At 38.8% G+C, this 15,806-nt stretch overlaps 1 protein-coding gene across 2 annotated transcripts in view; it reads right to left on the bottom strand.

The window, feature by feature from the left end:
• The window catches only part of LRP12 (LDL receptor related protein 12), a 76,254-nt gene that overhangs the window by 46,748 nt on the left and 13,700 nt on the right, over window positions 1-15,806 (bottom strand). The window lies entirely within an intron of this gene.

The following is a 15,806-nucleotide window of genomic DNA, read 5'->3' as shown; positions in this document are numbered from 1 at the left end:
ATATTAAGTATACAAATAAATTTGGTTACCATTGTTTTAAAGTATTGTACATTAATTCCACATAAGCCAAAACTTATATTTCCCAATAATGTAAAATGCTACATTCATATAATTGAAGCTACTAGAAGGTCCTCACCCATTTCTTTACCACAAAATCAACAAAATGACATAAGAAACTGATTCAATACAGCAACTAACGAGGTTTGCCAAAGATGAGTATAAACTGCCTAAACCCTTGCTACTAGCAAGTAGGCCAGCCTTACTGGCATCTTCGAGTTTATTATCAGAATCTGCATTTTAAACCTCTGCCCAATGATTTGTACACACATTAACATCTGAGAAGCACTGGCTTAAACCTCCTACGTCTACATTATACACCATTACTAATTACAGTTGTGTAATTTGTGATCCTAAGCGTTCCAGTATCCTTAGGTACCATGTTAAATTATACTCAGGAGAGTTTTAATGTTAAATATATTTTATACATTAAACTTTTTTTTTTTCCAACTCAATAAATATAGGCATACGGAAAAAGCCAGCATAATGTAGTGTTTTAAGAATGTGGATTCTGAATGAGATTGCTGGCACTTTAATACCAGCTACATCACTTATTTGCTGTGTGATTTAGGGTAAGTTTCCTAACCTCTCCATGCTTCAATTTCCTCATCTCTAAAATGCAGATAATAACACCTACTTCAAAGGATTAAATGAGCTTAGTAGAATTGGAGCCCTGGTGGTGCAGTGGTTAAAGTGGTCAACTGTTAACCGAAAGGTCAGCGGCTCTGCAGGAGAAAGATGTGGCAGTTTGATTCCGTAGAGATTTACAGCCTTGGAAACCCTATGGGGTCACTATGAGTTGCAATCAACTTGACAGCAGTGGATTTGGTTTTTTGGGGTGTGTGTATACACACACACGCACACGTGCACCTGTATAAAACCAAAAAACAACCAAACCCATTGCCTTCAAGTCCATTTCGACTCACAGTGACTCTACAGGGCAGAAAAGAACTGCTTCGTAGGGTTTCCAAAGAACAGCTGGTGGATTCGAACTGCCAACCTTTTGGTCAACAGTCAAGCTCTTCATCACTGCTCCAACAGGGCTCCACACATGTATATGTATATATAAAATTAATCTAAATCTCCATCAGCATGCAAGTAAATACAGCCTTATAGTAATGCAAATAAATTAATATAGCTTTACAGTAACATATTCAACAAACCGAACAAAGTAAGTCTTTATGTACTAACTTGGAAAGATAGGCACATTAAATCAAAAATGTTTCAGAATAGCATTAAAGTATGATTTAATTTTAACTTTAAAATTATGTTTATGTATAGTTTCTAATAGATGTATTTTATATAAGCATGTAATATATGTATGTATATACATTCACGTAAACACAGAAGAGTTAAGGATATATACAAACTATAGAGGGAAACCCCTGGAAGTGGAACTAGAGAAGGAGACTTGTTTTGTATATTTCAGCCTTGATAAAATTTGTTACAACAGGCAAGGATTTCTTTTTAAAAAATTTTCATTACTACTAAAAACAGACAAACAAAAAGAGTTTAACAGAATAATTCATTTCCTACCATTCTGGATAAACAGAAGCCTGATAAATACTTCATTAAATTTTATAAAATATTATAATTTCAGAAAAGTATTAATAATGATTTTTTAAGCTAATAAGGGCATAACTTGGAGATACTGCAGGTTCGGTTCCAGGACACCATAATAATGCAAATCACATGAATTTTTTGATTTCTCAGCACATATGAAAGTGAAGTTTACAGTATACTGTAGTCTAATTAGCGTACAATAGCTTTATGTCTTAAAAAAAGCAATGTACATACCTTAATCAGAAAATACTTCATTGTTTAAAAATGCTAATCATCATGTGAGCCTTCAGCAAATCGTAATCTTTTTGCTGGTGGAGGATTCTGCCTCAATGTTGATGGCTGCTGACTGATCAGGGTAGTGGCTGCTGAAGGCTGGGGTCACTATGGCAATTTCTTAAAATAAGACCATGAAGTTTGCCCACAATGACTGACTCTTCCTTTCACAAAAGACTTCTCCGTAGCATGCGATGTTGTTTGATAGCATTTTACCCAGAGTAGAACTTCTTTCAAAATTGGAGTCAATCCTCTCAAATCCTGCCGCTGCTTTATCAACTAAGTTTACATAATATTTTAAATCCTTTGTTGGCACTTCAACAATGTTCACAGCATCTCCACCAGGAGTAGATTCCATCTCAAGAAACCACTTTATTTGCTCATCCGTAAGTAGCAACTTCTCATTAGTTAAAGTTTTATCATGAGATTGCAGCAATTCAGTCACATCTTCAGGCTCCACCTCTAATTCCAGTTCTCCTGCTATTTCTACCAAATCTGCATTCACTTCTTCCACTGAAGTCTTGAACTCCTCAAAGTTATCCATGAGGGTTGGAATCAACTTCTTCTAAACTTCTGTTAATGTTGGAATTGTTGAACTCCTCCCATGAATCACGAATGTTCTTAATGGCATCTAGAATGGTGAATCCTTTGCAGAAGGTTTTCCATTTACTTTGCCCAGATCCATCAGAGGAATCACTATCTATGGCAGCTATAGCCTTGCAAAATGTATTTCTTAAATAATAAGACTTGAAAGTTGAAATTACTCCTTGATCCATGGGCTGCAGAATGTTGTGTTAGCAGGTGTCATAAATTGAATTGTGTCCCCCCAAAAATATGTGTATTAATTTGTCTAGGCCATGATTCCCAGTATTGTGTCCACCACTTTGTCATCTGATGTATTTTTCCCATGTGTTATAAATCCTAATCTCTGCCTGCGGTTAATGAGGCAAGATTAGATTATGTTAAAGAGGATTAGGGTGAGATGTAACACCCTTACTCAGGTCACATCCCTGATTCAATGTAAAGGGAGCTTCCCTTGGGTGTGGCCTGCACCATCTTTTATCTTACAAGAGATAAAAGAAAAAGGAAGCAAGTAGAGAGTCAGGGACCTCATACCACCAAGAAAGCAGCACAAGGATCAGAGCGCATCCTTTGGGCCTGGGGTTCCTGTGCAGAGAAGCTCCTAGTCCAGGGAAGACTGATGACAAGGACCTTCCTCCAGAGCAGACAGAGAAAGCCTTCCCCTGGAGCTGATGCCCTGAATTTGGACTTCTAGTCTACTAGACTGTGAGAGAATAAACTTCTGTTGGTTAAAGCCATCCACTTGTGGTATTTTCTGTTATAGCAGCACTAGATTTAACTAAGACAGCAGGCATGAAAACAACATTAATCCCCTTGTACATCTCCATCAGAGCTCTAGGGTGGCCAGATGCATTGTCGACAAGCAGTAATATTTTGAAAGGAAATCGTTTTTTCTGAGCAGTAGATCTCAACAGTGGGCTTAAAATTCTCAGTAACCAATGTTATAAACAAATGTGCTGTCATTCAAGCTTTGTTGTTCCATTTATAGAGCACAGGCAAAGTAGATTTAGCATAAATTCTTAAGGGCCCTAGAATTTTCAGAATGGTAAATGAGTACTGGCTTCAACTTAAAGTCACTAGCTGCATTAGCCCCTAACAAGAGAGTGAGCCTGTCCTTTGAAGTTTTGAAGCCAGGCATTGACTTCTCTCTAGCTCTGAAAGTCCTAGATGGCATCTTCTTCTAATAGAAGGCTGTTTTATCTACACTGAAAATCAGCTGTTTAGTGTAGCCACCTTCATCAATTATCTTGGCTAGATCTTCTGGATAACTTGCTGCAGCTTCTACATCAGCACTTGCTGCTTCACCTTGCATTTTTATGTTATGGAGATGGCTTCTTCCTTAAACCTCATGAACCAACCTCTGCTAGCTTCAAACTTTTCTTCTGAAGCTTCTTCACCTCTCTCAGCCTTCATAAAATTGAAGAGAGTTAGGGCCTTACCTCTGGATAAGACTTGGGCTTAAAGGAATGTTGTAGCTAGTTTGATCATCTATTCACACCCCTAAAACTTTCTTCATATCAGCAATAAGGCTGTTTTGCTTTCTTATCATTTGTGTCTTCACCGGAGTAGCACTTTTAATTTCCTTCAAGAACTTTTCCTTCGCATTCACAACTTGGCTCACTGTTTGGTGCAAGAGGCCTAGCTTTCGGCCTGTCTTGGCTTTCGACATGTCTTCCTCACTAAGCTTTATCATTTCTGGCTTTTGATTTAAAGTGAGAGACATGTGACTCTTCCTTTCAACTCTTAGAGGCCACTGTAGGGTTACTAACCGGCCTAATTTCAATATTATCACGTCTCAGGGAATAGGGAGGCCCGAGGAGTGGGAGAGAGATGGGGAAAAGCCGATGAGTGGAGCAGTCAGAACACACGCAACATTTATCAACTAAGTTCACTGTCTTACATGGGCATGGTTCATAGCATCCCCAAACAATTAAAATAGTACCATCAAAGATCACTGATTACAGATCACCATAACAGATATAATAAAGAAAAAGTTTGAAATATTGCAAAAATTACCAAAATGTGACACAGAGACATGAAATGAGTACACGCTGTTTGAAAAATGGCACTGAGAGTTGCTCGATGAAGGGTTGCCACAAACCTTTAATTTGTAAAAAACGCAATATCTGTGAAGCGCAATAAAACAAGCTATGCCTGTAAACAACACCGTAAAACATAAAATATGATGCTGCTAATTTTTCATATGTTTACTCTACCTTAAACATGGTCCTATTTAGAAGTTAAAAACCAATGATAATTTCTGTTAACATCAAATAACTGTCCTTTTTGGGGGGCTTGGGTTTATAGCACAACAAAACAAAACAAGACAAACCAACCAAACAGCTGCCATCAGGTTGATTCAGACTCATGGCGACTGTGGGTGAGAGCAGAACTGCACATAGGGTTTTCAATGGCTGTGACTGTTCAGAAGTCAATCGCCTTAGAGTACACGTTTCTTATTGTAAATACCACTTGAAGCAAGTGGGCTACTTAATTTAGGTGTACTGCCATTATAAAAAGTATTTTTACAAAGATGTAACTTATAAACACAATTATTTCCATGTATCAGCAGATAGTTCAAAAAATAGATTTCTTAATACAAGGCAAATTACATTCTTCTTAATGCCCTTCTCCCAGTCCCCAAGAAAAGAAAACCCCATACCTAGGAGCATGTACACACATACCATTCTCCTTACTATAACTACTGTGTTTAAATGCAGCCATTTTAGATGTCTTGCAGAGGTCACCGTTTAGCGGTAGCATACACTTAAAAAATACAGAGTCTGATAAAATATTATTTCTATAACTATGCAGTAGTAGTTGACTAACTAGTTAACTGATCAGCTAATTAACTAGAGAACTCCTAAAGAACTGTTTTTCAAGTAAGAAAGTTCCATTATCACCTAAAATGAACTAATGGCCCGAGGCATGAACCATCAGCAGCTGCTAACATCAGACAAGAGGAGATAAGACATCAAGTGCCGCCTTCTTTTTTTTAATTGTACTTTAGATGAAGGTTTACAGAACAAACTAGCTTCTCACTAAACAGTTAGTATACATATTGTTTTATGACATTGGCTAACAACCCCACGACATGTCAACACTCTCATTTCTCAACCTTGGGTTCCCTATTACCAGCTTTCTTGTCCCCTCCTGCCTTCTACTCCTTGCCCCCAGGCTGGTGTACCCCTTTAGTCTCGTTTTGTTTTATGGGCCTGTCTAATCTTTGGATGAAGGGTGAACCTCAGGAGTGACTTCATTACTGAGCTAAAAGGATGTCCAGGGGCCACACTCTTGGGGTTTCTCCAGTCTCTGTTGGGCCAGTAAGTCTGGTCTTTTTTGGAATTTTGTTCTACATTTTTCTCCAGCTCTGTCTGGGACCTTCTGTTGTGATCCCTGTCAGGTCAGTCAGTGGTGGTAGCTGGGCACCATCTAGTTGTACTGGACTCAGTTTGGTGGAGGCCGTGGTAGTTGTGGTCCACTAGTTCTCCGGACTAATCTTTCCCCTGTATCTTTAGTTTTCTTCATTCTCCCTTGCTCTCAAAGGTGTGAGACCAGTGGAGCACACTCAAGAGGCTTCTAATGGAAGAACACACCAAACAAAGAACTTGAAACTAATCAAGTCTCTACCTAAAGCAGCACTGTCTCAAGAACTTTCTACAGTGATGGAAATGTTCTGTAATAGTGCTGTTCAATATGGTAGCCATTAGTTACATGTGGCCTTTTAGCATTTGAAATGTGGTTAGTGTACCTTAGGAACTGAATTTTTAGTTTTCCTCAATTTTAATTAACTTTAAACTTTAATAGCCATGTGAGGCAAGTGACTATTACATTAGACAGTGCAGTTTAAATCCAATTACCAATTTATAGGTAAAGCTTAAGACAGAGGAATATTTTAAGTCACACTATAGAGGTATAATCAGCAAACTACAGACTGTGGGAAACTCTAAAGGATAATGTCTTTAACAAATACACCGTAAGGTAAAAAAGACAGATGGGAAGACAGATGGAAGGAAGGGAGGAAGAGGAAGGGAGGGAGGGAGGGAAGAAGGAGGGAGAAAGGAAAAAAAAAAAGGTTGTGTGGAGGGGTATCTACAAATTGAAAAAGGTTTAAGGGAAAAAACCCAAAACCAAACCCACTGCAGCAGAGTCAGTTCTGTCTCATAGTGACCCTGTAGGACAGAGCAGAACTGCCTCATAGAGCTTCCAAGGCTGTAAATCTTTAGGGAAGCAGACTGCCTCATCCTTTTCTTGTGGAGTGACTAGTGGGTTCGAAACTCCAGCCTTTCGTTTAGTAGCTGAGCACTTAACTACTGTGCCACCAGAGTGCCTGCTTAAGGGAAGTATCAAGCAATTATATGCACCTTATTTGGATTTTGATTCAAAAACATTTATGACACTCATGAGACTAAATCTGAACCTAATGATTTTTTAATGAAATTAAGAAAAAATTAACAATGATTCCTGAGGTATGATAATGGCATAGTACTTATGATTTAAGTAAAGGCACCCTTATCTTTTAGAGATGCATTCTAAAATATTTATGGATGAAATGATACGATGTCTGGAATTTTCTTCAAAATAATATGGAGGAGGAGGAATTTAATAGGGCTATAAATGGGGCAAGATTAATCCTGGGTTAATGGTTGTTGGGGCTAGATGTTGCGTACATGGGGTTCCTTATGTTATCTACTTTCATAAATATTCTATATTCTCCATGACAAAACATTTTTTAAAAAATAAAAAAAACTCTCTAATAGCATATGTTATTTACATGGCAAACAAAATGCTCTGTATTAGAGATTTGTGCAAATGACTTATGTACCCTAAAAATGTGTAGGTCTCTTAAGATCAGGTATTTTTAAACTTATGCATATTTTTATTCCCTTCATTATCTAAACCTAGCATCTTATAAATGCTAATTACGCAAAATAAAACCTTTCCAATAATTTATTATCAATTTAGAGCCCTGGTGGTGCAGTGGTTAAGAGCTTGGCTGCTAACCAAAAGGTTGGTAGTTCAAATCCAACAGCCGCTCCTTGAAAACCCTATGGGGCAGTTCTACTCTGTCCTATAGGGTTGCTATGAGTCAGAATTGACTTAACGGCAACAGGCATTATAGATTTAAACTTCTTTCTATGTATTTAGCTTTACAGACAGCATTGTAAGGAATCTTATAGATAATTCATATTAAGCTATGTGAGAAGAAAATGATAGAGAAGAGCTCAAAACCCAGGTCCTAGAATCCTCAAAGTCGACGTGCAGTAGCCTGGCCATCATCTTCTATTGTGAAGAAGATGTATGTACAGATGGAAAAGCCACATGAATATATACGTTTTATTACCAGGAAGGTTTTTGCCCCCAAGCCCTCACAAAGTCTGCTAAAAAGCTTAAAAGTGGAGACCTCATTTTGCCCAGGCTGTAAACAGGCAGAAAGCAGCCCTTGTGGCTCAGTGATTAAGCTCTCAGCTGCTCACTGAAAGGTTGGCAGTTCGAACCCACCCAGCTGCTCCGTGAGAGAAAGACCTGGCAATTTGCTCCTGTAAAGATTACAGCCTAGAAAACTCTATGGGGGCAATTCTATTCTGTCACATGGGGTCGCTGTGAGTTGAAATCTACATGACAGCACCCAGTAACAACAACATTCGTAGGCAGGCCCAAGATCTGGAATTAAAGCAGGCCAACTGGTCATTTTCTCCTTTCTCACATTCACCATTGAGTCTTGACCCTCTGTTTCTTAGAATGCCAAAGTGGAGAAAAGGCCAGACTTGGGAAAAGTACACTAAAAAGCACACAACTAGATAGTGCACAGAGCACAACAGGTCCAAACTCCTTCTTCTTAGCTTTCTTGGGGGGTCTTAAACGTGAGCAGAGATACTCCTACACTAAAGAATATCGAGAGAGGAGAACCATGTTCCTACCACTGGGTCCCAGTGAACGATCTTCACCCTTCTACTTTAGAGAGTGGTGAAGAAGAGTATTTTCAAGCCCACAGACATGCAGTCTAAATGTCTCTCCAAAGCTTAACTCTTCTCTACAAACATCCTCCACACCAAATGGTCACACATCTTGTACTTTGCTGTTGCAAGTGATAGGAAAAATCAGCTTTTATAATTCAACCCATTCTATCTCGAGCATTTGTGTTAGAAAATCTTTCTGTAGAAATGCCTAAAGTAACCACTAGGACTCTCTCTTCTAGGAACTGGGTTCACATGTGAAAAGTCTAGTCACTCCACCATATAATTCTTCAAATAATTTTAAAAAGATGGATTGGCAACTGTTTTCAAAAGCAACCCAGAAGACAATACTAAAATCTAATATAGATAGTACATGATAGCAAGATGATACAGTGGAATGTACAGGAGCCCTGACAATCGAAGAGTCTTGAGTTTAATTCCTGTTTTCTCTACCTTTTTTTGTGTCTGTTAAGTAAATGCCATAATACATTTCACTTCTACATACCTCAATATGCTTCCCTAAAAATATGGACATTCTCTTACATAATTAATGCTACTATGTTAAAAATCAATACTAACCCTTGATATCATCCAATGTACAAAACCAGTGCTGCCGAGTCAATTCTGGGTCATGGAGACCCCATGTGTTTCAGAGTAGAACTGTGCTCCACTGGGTTTTCAATGGCTGTGACCTTTTAGAAGTAAACTGTCAGGCTTTTCTTTTGAGGCACCTCTAGGTAAATTAGAACCGCCAACCTTTCAGTTAGTAGCTGAGCACATAAAGGTTTGCTCCACCCAAGGACTCTCATCTAATATAAACCAAAAACCAAATCTGTTGCCATCAGGTAGATTCCAACTCATCGTGAACCCATGTGTTAGAGTAGAACTGAAGTCCATAGAGTTTTCAAGGGTGGCAAAGATATAAAGATATATAATCTTAAATTCCAGGGGTAGAATTTAATGACCCATGAAGTAGTATATGAATCATAAAGTAGTATAATCTTTTTTGAAAACACAAACCCTGGTTCTGTGTGACCTTGGGAAAATTATTTAATTTCTCTGTGGCTTAGTTTCCTGTAAAAGGGAGTTAGAACTGGGTTCATCCCATAGTTTTGGTATAAAGGTTAAATTAGTATATATAATGTATTTAGAGCAATGCTGTGAGGCACAGAAAGCAATCTGGCCTTTGCTCTGGATTCTTGAGAGCTGGACCACACCTGAGGTTAATGAGTGGGAGCTGACCAGACCAAGAGGAACCACCTGGTGGCTGGATGTTGACTAGCCTTAAGAGGCATGAAGTAATCTATCATGGCCGAGTGGGGAGGCCAGTAAGAGCCTAGAACCCTACGGCTCAGATGGGCTTCCTGGTTGGCAAGAACATCTGTTCTCAAGAGAGTTGTGCATCCCTAGGGACACAGAAGCTTCATGTTGGGGACCCTCCCAGACCTCCCCCTATGCATCTCTTCATTTCTATCCTTTTTGGTTATAATAAATCTGTAGCCATAGTATGGTATATTGTCTGTGAGACTCTGTAGGTAGTTCCAGTGAATTACTGAACTCAAAGGGGTAGTGGGAACAAACAGGTCAGGAAGTGAGGGTGTTGTGTGGACTTATGAGTCTGTGGCTGGCACCTTGAAGTGATAATGGGAAACAGCCCCGAATCTGTGGCGAGCAGACCAGAAGGGTGGGGTGTCGTGTGAACTTCCCAAACTTAGGGCCGGTGTCTGCATATTTGGCAGTCTGAAGAATGGTGTTCTTCTAACTTGTGAGCTCTGACCTAGCTCCGGGTGACTAGAGTCAAACAAGGGCTGCTGAGAGTTGGTTTGAAGGGCAGTGTCTTCTAACTTGTAAGCTCTGACCCAGCTCCGGGTAGTTAACTTCGGAGAAAGAGTCCTGCTTGGGCGGCTGACGACAAGGATGAACAAGTGGGAAGGTGAGGACTGGATCAATCTTCAAATTTTGCAGACTGGATTCATACTGATCTTCGCCACGCAAATGACAATGAAGGTGGGATTTGCCCACTTTGCCTCTTACTTAGCATAAATGCCTGACACATGATAAGTGTTCAATAAAAATAAGGTATTATTTTCTTTTTGTTGCGAGTTTTGAAAATACTCCAACTTTTTGACCCAGTAATTCTACTTTTACGACTCAGTAATAAGAAAAAAAAAATTCAGTCAAAAATTAATAAAAGCAATGTTAATTGCAGCATTACTTATGAATGTGAAGAAACCGCACAAAGCCTAATGTCGAACATTAGGGAAACAGTTTATGAAGAAGAAATATGGAAAATGCTCAAGACACGTCAAGTAATATCAATAACCCATCAGCCAAAGATGACCATTTCTATTAGTCCCATATGGATGTTCATCTCATTGCACCCTCATCACATTTTGATTTTTATGTCTTCATTGAGCATTTGACCATTTTATTGAACATTTTGATTTTTACTAATTACTAAATTGATATATGGTACTTTATTTGTATTTCTTCGACTGCTCGTGAAGTTTTGTTTCTAATTTTATTAGCCATCCAATTACTGTTCCTACAAATTGCCTTTTGTCTATACAAACCTACTGTGGAAGAAAATTAGTATTTGATGTAGAAAGTATTTACATAAGTTATTTAATAGCCCCACCACAAACCTTCGGGATAGGTAGCATAAAATCCAGCATCTTGCCATATAGAAATCTGAATTGATGGTAAACCAAAATTAATTCAGAAAACACTAATGATCTGGCACCTCTGGCTCATCTATCAGCATCATGAGCAGATGAGTTTCAGAAATGAATTAAAAAAAGTCATGTATCAGGAATTAATCAGCTTACTTACAAGCTACATTAATGAGTTTAGGGAGGTGTTTAAGTAAAACTACAAAGGCGCAGTATAGTCTGATGGTTATGAGCACAGATTCTGCAGCCAGACTATCTGGGTTCAAACCCTAGCTCTTCCACTTACTAATTATGATGGCAAAGATACTTAGCTTCTGTTATGGATTGAATTGTGTCTCCCTAAAAATATGTGCTGGAATCCTAATCCCTATACCTGGGGATATAATCCTGTTTAGAAACAGGGTTTTCTTTGTTTTGTTGTTGGCAGCCATCGAGTCAATTCCAACTCATGGTGACCCCATGTGTTATACTGTAGAACTGCTCCATAGGGTTTTCTTGGCTATAATCTTAACAGATGTAGATCACCAGGCCTTTTCTTCCGTGGTACCTCTGGGTGGGTTCAAGCTGCCAACCTTTAAGTTAGTAGTCAGTGAAAACCATTTGTGTCACCTACCGACTCTCTTTGTTATGATAATGGGGCCATATAAGTGTGGGGTGAGTCTTAAATCTAATCATTTCTTAGTTATAAAAAGAACGAATTAGACACAGAAGTAAGCACAAATAGGGTGGTGGTGTGGGGGACAGATGCCACATGAAGATCGTCAAGCAATGGAGGAGCACCCGGGCTACAGAAGCTGAAATAGACAAGAATCTTCCCTCAGAGCCAACAGAAAGAGAGGCTTCCTCTAAAGCTAGTGGCCTGAATTCAGACTTCCAGCTTCCTGAACCATGAGAAAAAATATTTGTTTCTTTAAAGCCACCCACTTGCAGTATTTCTATTACAGCAGCACTAAGCAAACTAAGACAGCTTCTCTGTTCCTCAGTGTCCTTATCTGTAAAGTAAAAACAATAATAGTATTTAGGCTCATAGGGTTGTTATGAGAAGTAAATGAGTATGTGTGTGTATACACACCTATATATACACACACATACATACACAAACACAGAGCAATTAGAACACCGCCTGGCACAGAGTAACTGCTACAGAAGTGTTTGCTACTGTTACAAGAATGAGTCTATGTATCAGTCCCTCCTTGTCTCCTTGCTACTTCACACAGCATAGCCTGCTATTCAAATACTACTGTATTGTGACTATTTCAAAATAAATATTTCTACTTTAAGTAGACATGCATAGTTGGGTGATCAAGGTATGATAAAAAAAAAAAGTGCTCATGATGATAAAGCAGAACTAATTTCTTAAAAAAGCTAAAAACAACAAGAAGACAGAAAAAAAAAAGAAAAAAAAAATCAATATAGATCACCTACACCACAGGGGTTTCTAACCCCCTAGGGCAGTGCTTCTCAAACTTGAATATGAAACAAATCACCCGCAGATCTTGTTAAAATGAAGATTCTAACACAATATTGGGGGCAGGGCCTGAGGATCTGCATTTCTGACAAGCTCCCAGGTGGTGTCTACGCACTTGTTCAAGAACAATACTTTGAACAGCCAGGATGTGGGGTTCGTGAATGAGCTTTAAGGAGTTCTGGAGTCACATGAAATCATATACAAAATTTTCTGTGAATGTGCATACATGGATTTTCTATTTTCTGAGGAAATGACCTACAGCTCTTATACTCTCAGGGGTGGGGGTGGGAGTAGAGGACAGGGCAAACACATAGTCACACAGAAAGTCACAAATCAGCAGAAAATATAGAATAAGATCATATTATCAAAACCTTGTGCCTGAGGTCACTCAGTAAGTTGTGGAGTTGGGTTTGATTTCAGACAGTTTGGTGCCAAAGCCCCTGATCTTAAACTAAACTGAAATGCTGGTCATACAATAGGCTACCAAGAAAATCAATGAATTAGAAACAGTAAAAGTCCAACAGGACCAATCTACCACACGATGAAAGTTTAAATGGAAAACAAAGATAGCTCCAAATTCTAACCACTTGAGAATACAAAAATACCTTTCTAAATAACTATTGGATTAAAACAAAAGTTAAAATGAAAATTATAGTTCACTTAAAATTTAATAAGAAGTAGAAATATTCATTGTAAATGTGTGGAATGTGGCCAAAGAACTACTCAGAAGAAAATGTATATCCTTACTTATTTATTTTTTTAAAAGAAAACTGTTATTGTTAGCTGCCTCTGAGTTGGCCTCTGACTCATGACAACCCCATGTGCGTCAGAGTAGACTGTGCTCTGTAAGGTTATCAATGGCTGATATTTCACAGGTAGACTGCCAGGTCCTTTTTCGGAGGGGCCTCTGAGTGGACCTCAAACCTCCAACCTTTCTGTTGGCAGCCGAGAGTGCCAACCGTTTGCACTACCCAGGAACACCTTTCAGAAAATGTTGTACGTGGTCAAGTCGATTCCCAATTATAGTGACCCTCCAGGACAAAGTAGAACTGCCCCACAGGGCTATAATCTTTGTGGGAGCACATCACCAGGTCTTTTCTCCCACAGACTGGCTAGTCGGTTCAAACTGCCAACCTTTTGGTTAGCAGCCAAGCCCTTGACCATTGCGCCACCAGGGTTCCTTTTTAAGAAATTAAAATTAAACATAACGAATTGGAGTTCTGGTTCCAGGTAAGATGAAGTAAACACGTATCTTCTATTACCTCCCACTGAATTCAACTATAAAACATATGTGGGCAGCTACTTTAGAACTCTGAAAAACAAATGTAAGAAGAAAGATTGGGGAAGAAGAGCAGAATGTGAAGTCCCACCAAGTTAATGTTGTGTTTAACATTTTTTTGCTTCTGGTTTCCCCAGCCTGAACTCAGTTCAACCCAAAACTTGGAAGTGACCACTACAGTGCAGAGCGAGATACAGGAAAAACCCTCTTAGTTCTGGGTGGAGGAATGCAAAAGGGAAGACTTAAAGTTCAAAGTGGGCAGAGGAAATACTTCAGGGTTTTTTCTCTCTTCTGTCACATTCCAGCCCTAGTGCTGTCCCACAGTAGTGGCAGTTAAGAGCAGTCAGAAACGGGAAGTCTCCAGAAGCCAAAATTCCAAGGGAGAGGAACATTCCTCTCCATTCCATGGAGCTTCAGTTTTCCCCTTTTGCTTTCTTCTTCTCCCTCCACCCCTCCTACCACCTGGCCCTAATGACAGTGCAACATAGAACTGGCAGACTTTGGGCCGTATGGTCAAAAGGGGGGCGGGGGGGACAGGGAACCAAAAAGTAACAGGGAAATGACAAAGGGTGAGGATTTTTGGAAAGTGACCCCATAAAGTTTTTTTTTTAATGAAATCTTAGGGGCACTCCTGACCTGCCCATGCATAACTCTGATCCTAATTAGCAGAGCAAAGGCTATGAAAACTGAGCTAACAGGAAGATTTCCACCCAGGTCCAAGACTGATGACTAGGAGTCTCACATGATGTACAAACCCGAACAACACTGTAAAGGCTTTCAAAACTGAACTGACATTGAAACACAGAAAGATAAAACAAAATATCAGTATTTCCTATAGACTATAAACAAGACAGTGTCTCATAATGTAACACTCAAAATATCCAAGATACAAACTAAAATTACTCAGCATACAAAAAAATGAAAATGTCAACTCATATAAGACAGTAACAGATGCCAACAAGTTGATACAGCTGTTGGAATTGTTTGACAAGGACTTTAAAGCAGCTTAAAAAAAAAAAAAGTTCAAATGAGCAATAAAAACAAATACTAAAATATAAAACAAAGAAACATGAGACATAAATAATGGACATTTTTGAGCTAAAAAATACCATAATCAACATTAAAAACTAGACAGACTAAACAGCAGATTAGAGATGACAGAAGAGTCAATAAAACCAAAAATAAACCAAAAAACCAAACTCACTGCTGTCAAGTCAATTCTGACTTATAGTGACCCTACAGAACAGAGCAGAACTTCCCCACAGAGTTTCCAAGGCTGTAATTTTTATAAAAGCAGACCGCCAAATCTTTCTCCCACGGAGCGGCTGGTGGGTTTGAACTGCTGACCTTTCAGTTAGCAGCTGAGCTCTTAACGGCTGCACCACCAGCGCTCCTTAAAATCCCCAATCTGAAAAGAAAAAAAAAATTGGGGGGAAAAAGCAGACAGAAATCCATGGAACAATAATGAAAGGTCTAACATTTGTGTCACTGAAGTCCTAGAAGGAGAGAAGAAAGTGAATGGGGTTGAAATTTTTCTTTTAAGAAATAGAGGCTGAAAACCTATGAAGTTCAGCAAAAAACATAATCCTACAGATTATGAATTCTATAGATTCATTCAAGCTGAGCAAACGCCATCCAGGATAAACTCTAAGAAATCCATACCCAGATATAAACAAGTTTCTGAAAACTAAAGCCAACAACAACAAACCTTGAAAGTAGCTAGATAAAAACAATGCTGCATCTATAAGGATTTGAATGACTGTGGATTTCTCATCAGAAACTATGGAGGCACGGCAGTCAAAAGAAACTATTCTTAAGGAAGTCCAGATGCTGGATGTACTAGACAAAGATATGGTCAAAGAGCTAAAAAAAAAAAAAGTCTAAAGACTGAAATAAATTATGAGAATAATGTCTCACCAAATAGAGAGTGCCAATAAAGAGATTAAAAAAAAAAA

The sequence above is a fragment of the Trichechus manatus genome, unplaced genomic scaffold, assembly GCF_000243295.1.
Source record: "Trichechus manatus latirostris isolate Lorelei unplaced genomic scaffold, TriManLat1.0 scaffold00009, whole genome shotgun sequence".
NCBI classification, from domain to species: Eukaryota; Metazoa; Chordata; class Mammalia; order Sirenia; family Trichechidae; genus Trichechus; species Trichechus manatus.
This window is presented reverse-complemented; position numbering and strand designations above follow the sequence as displayed.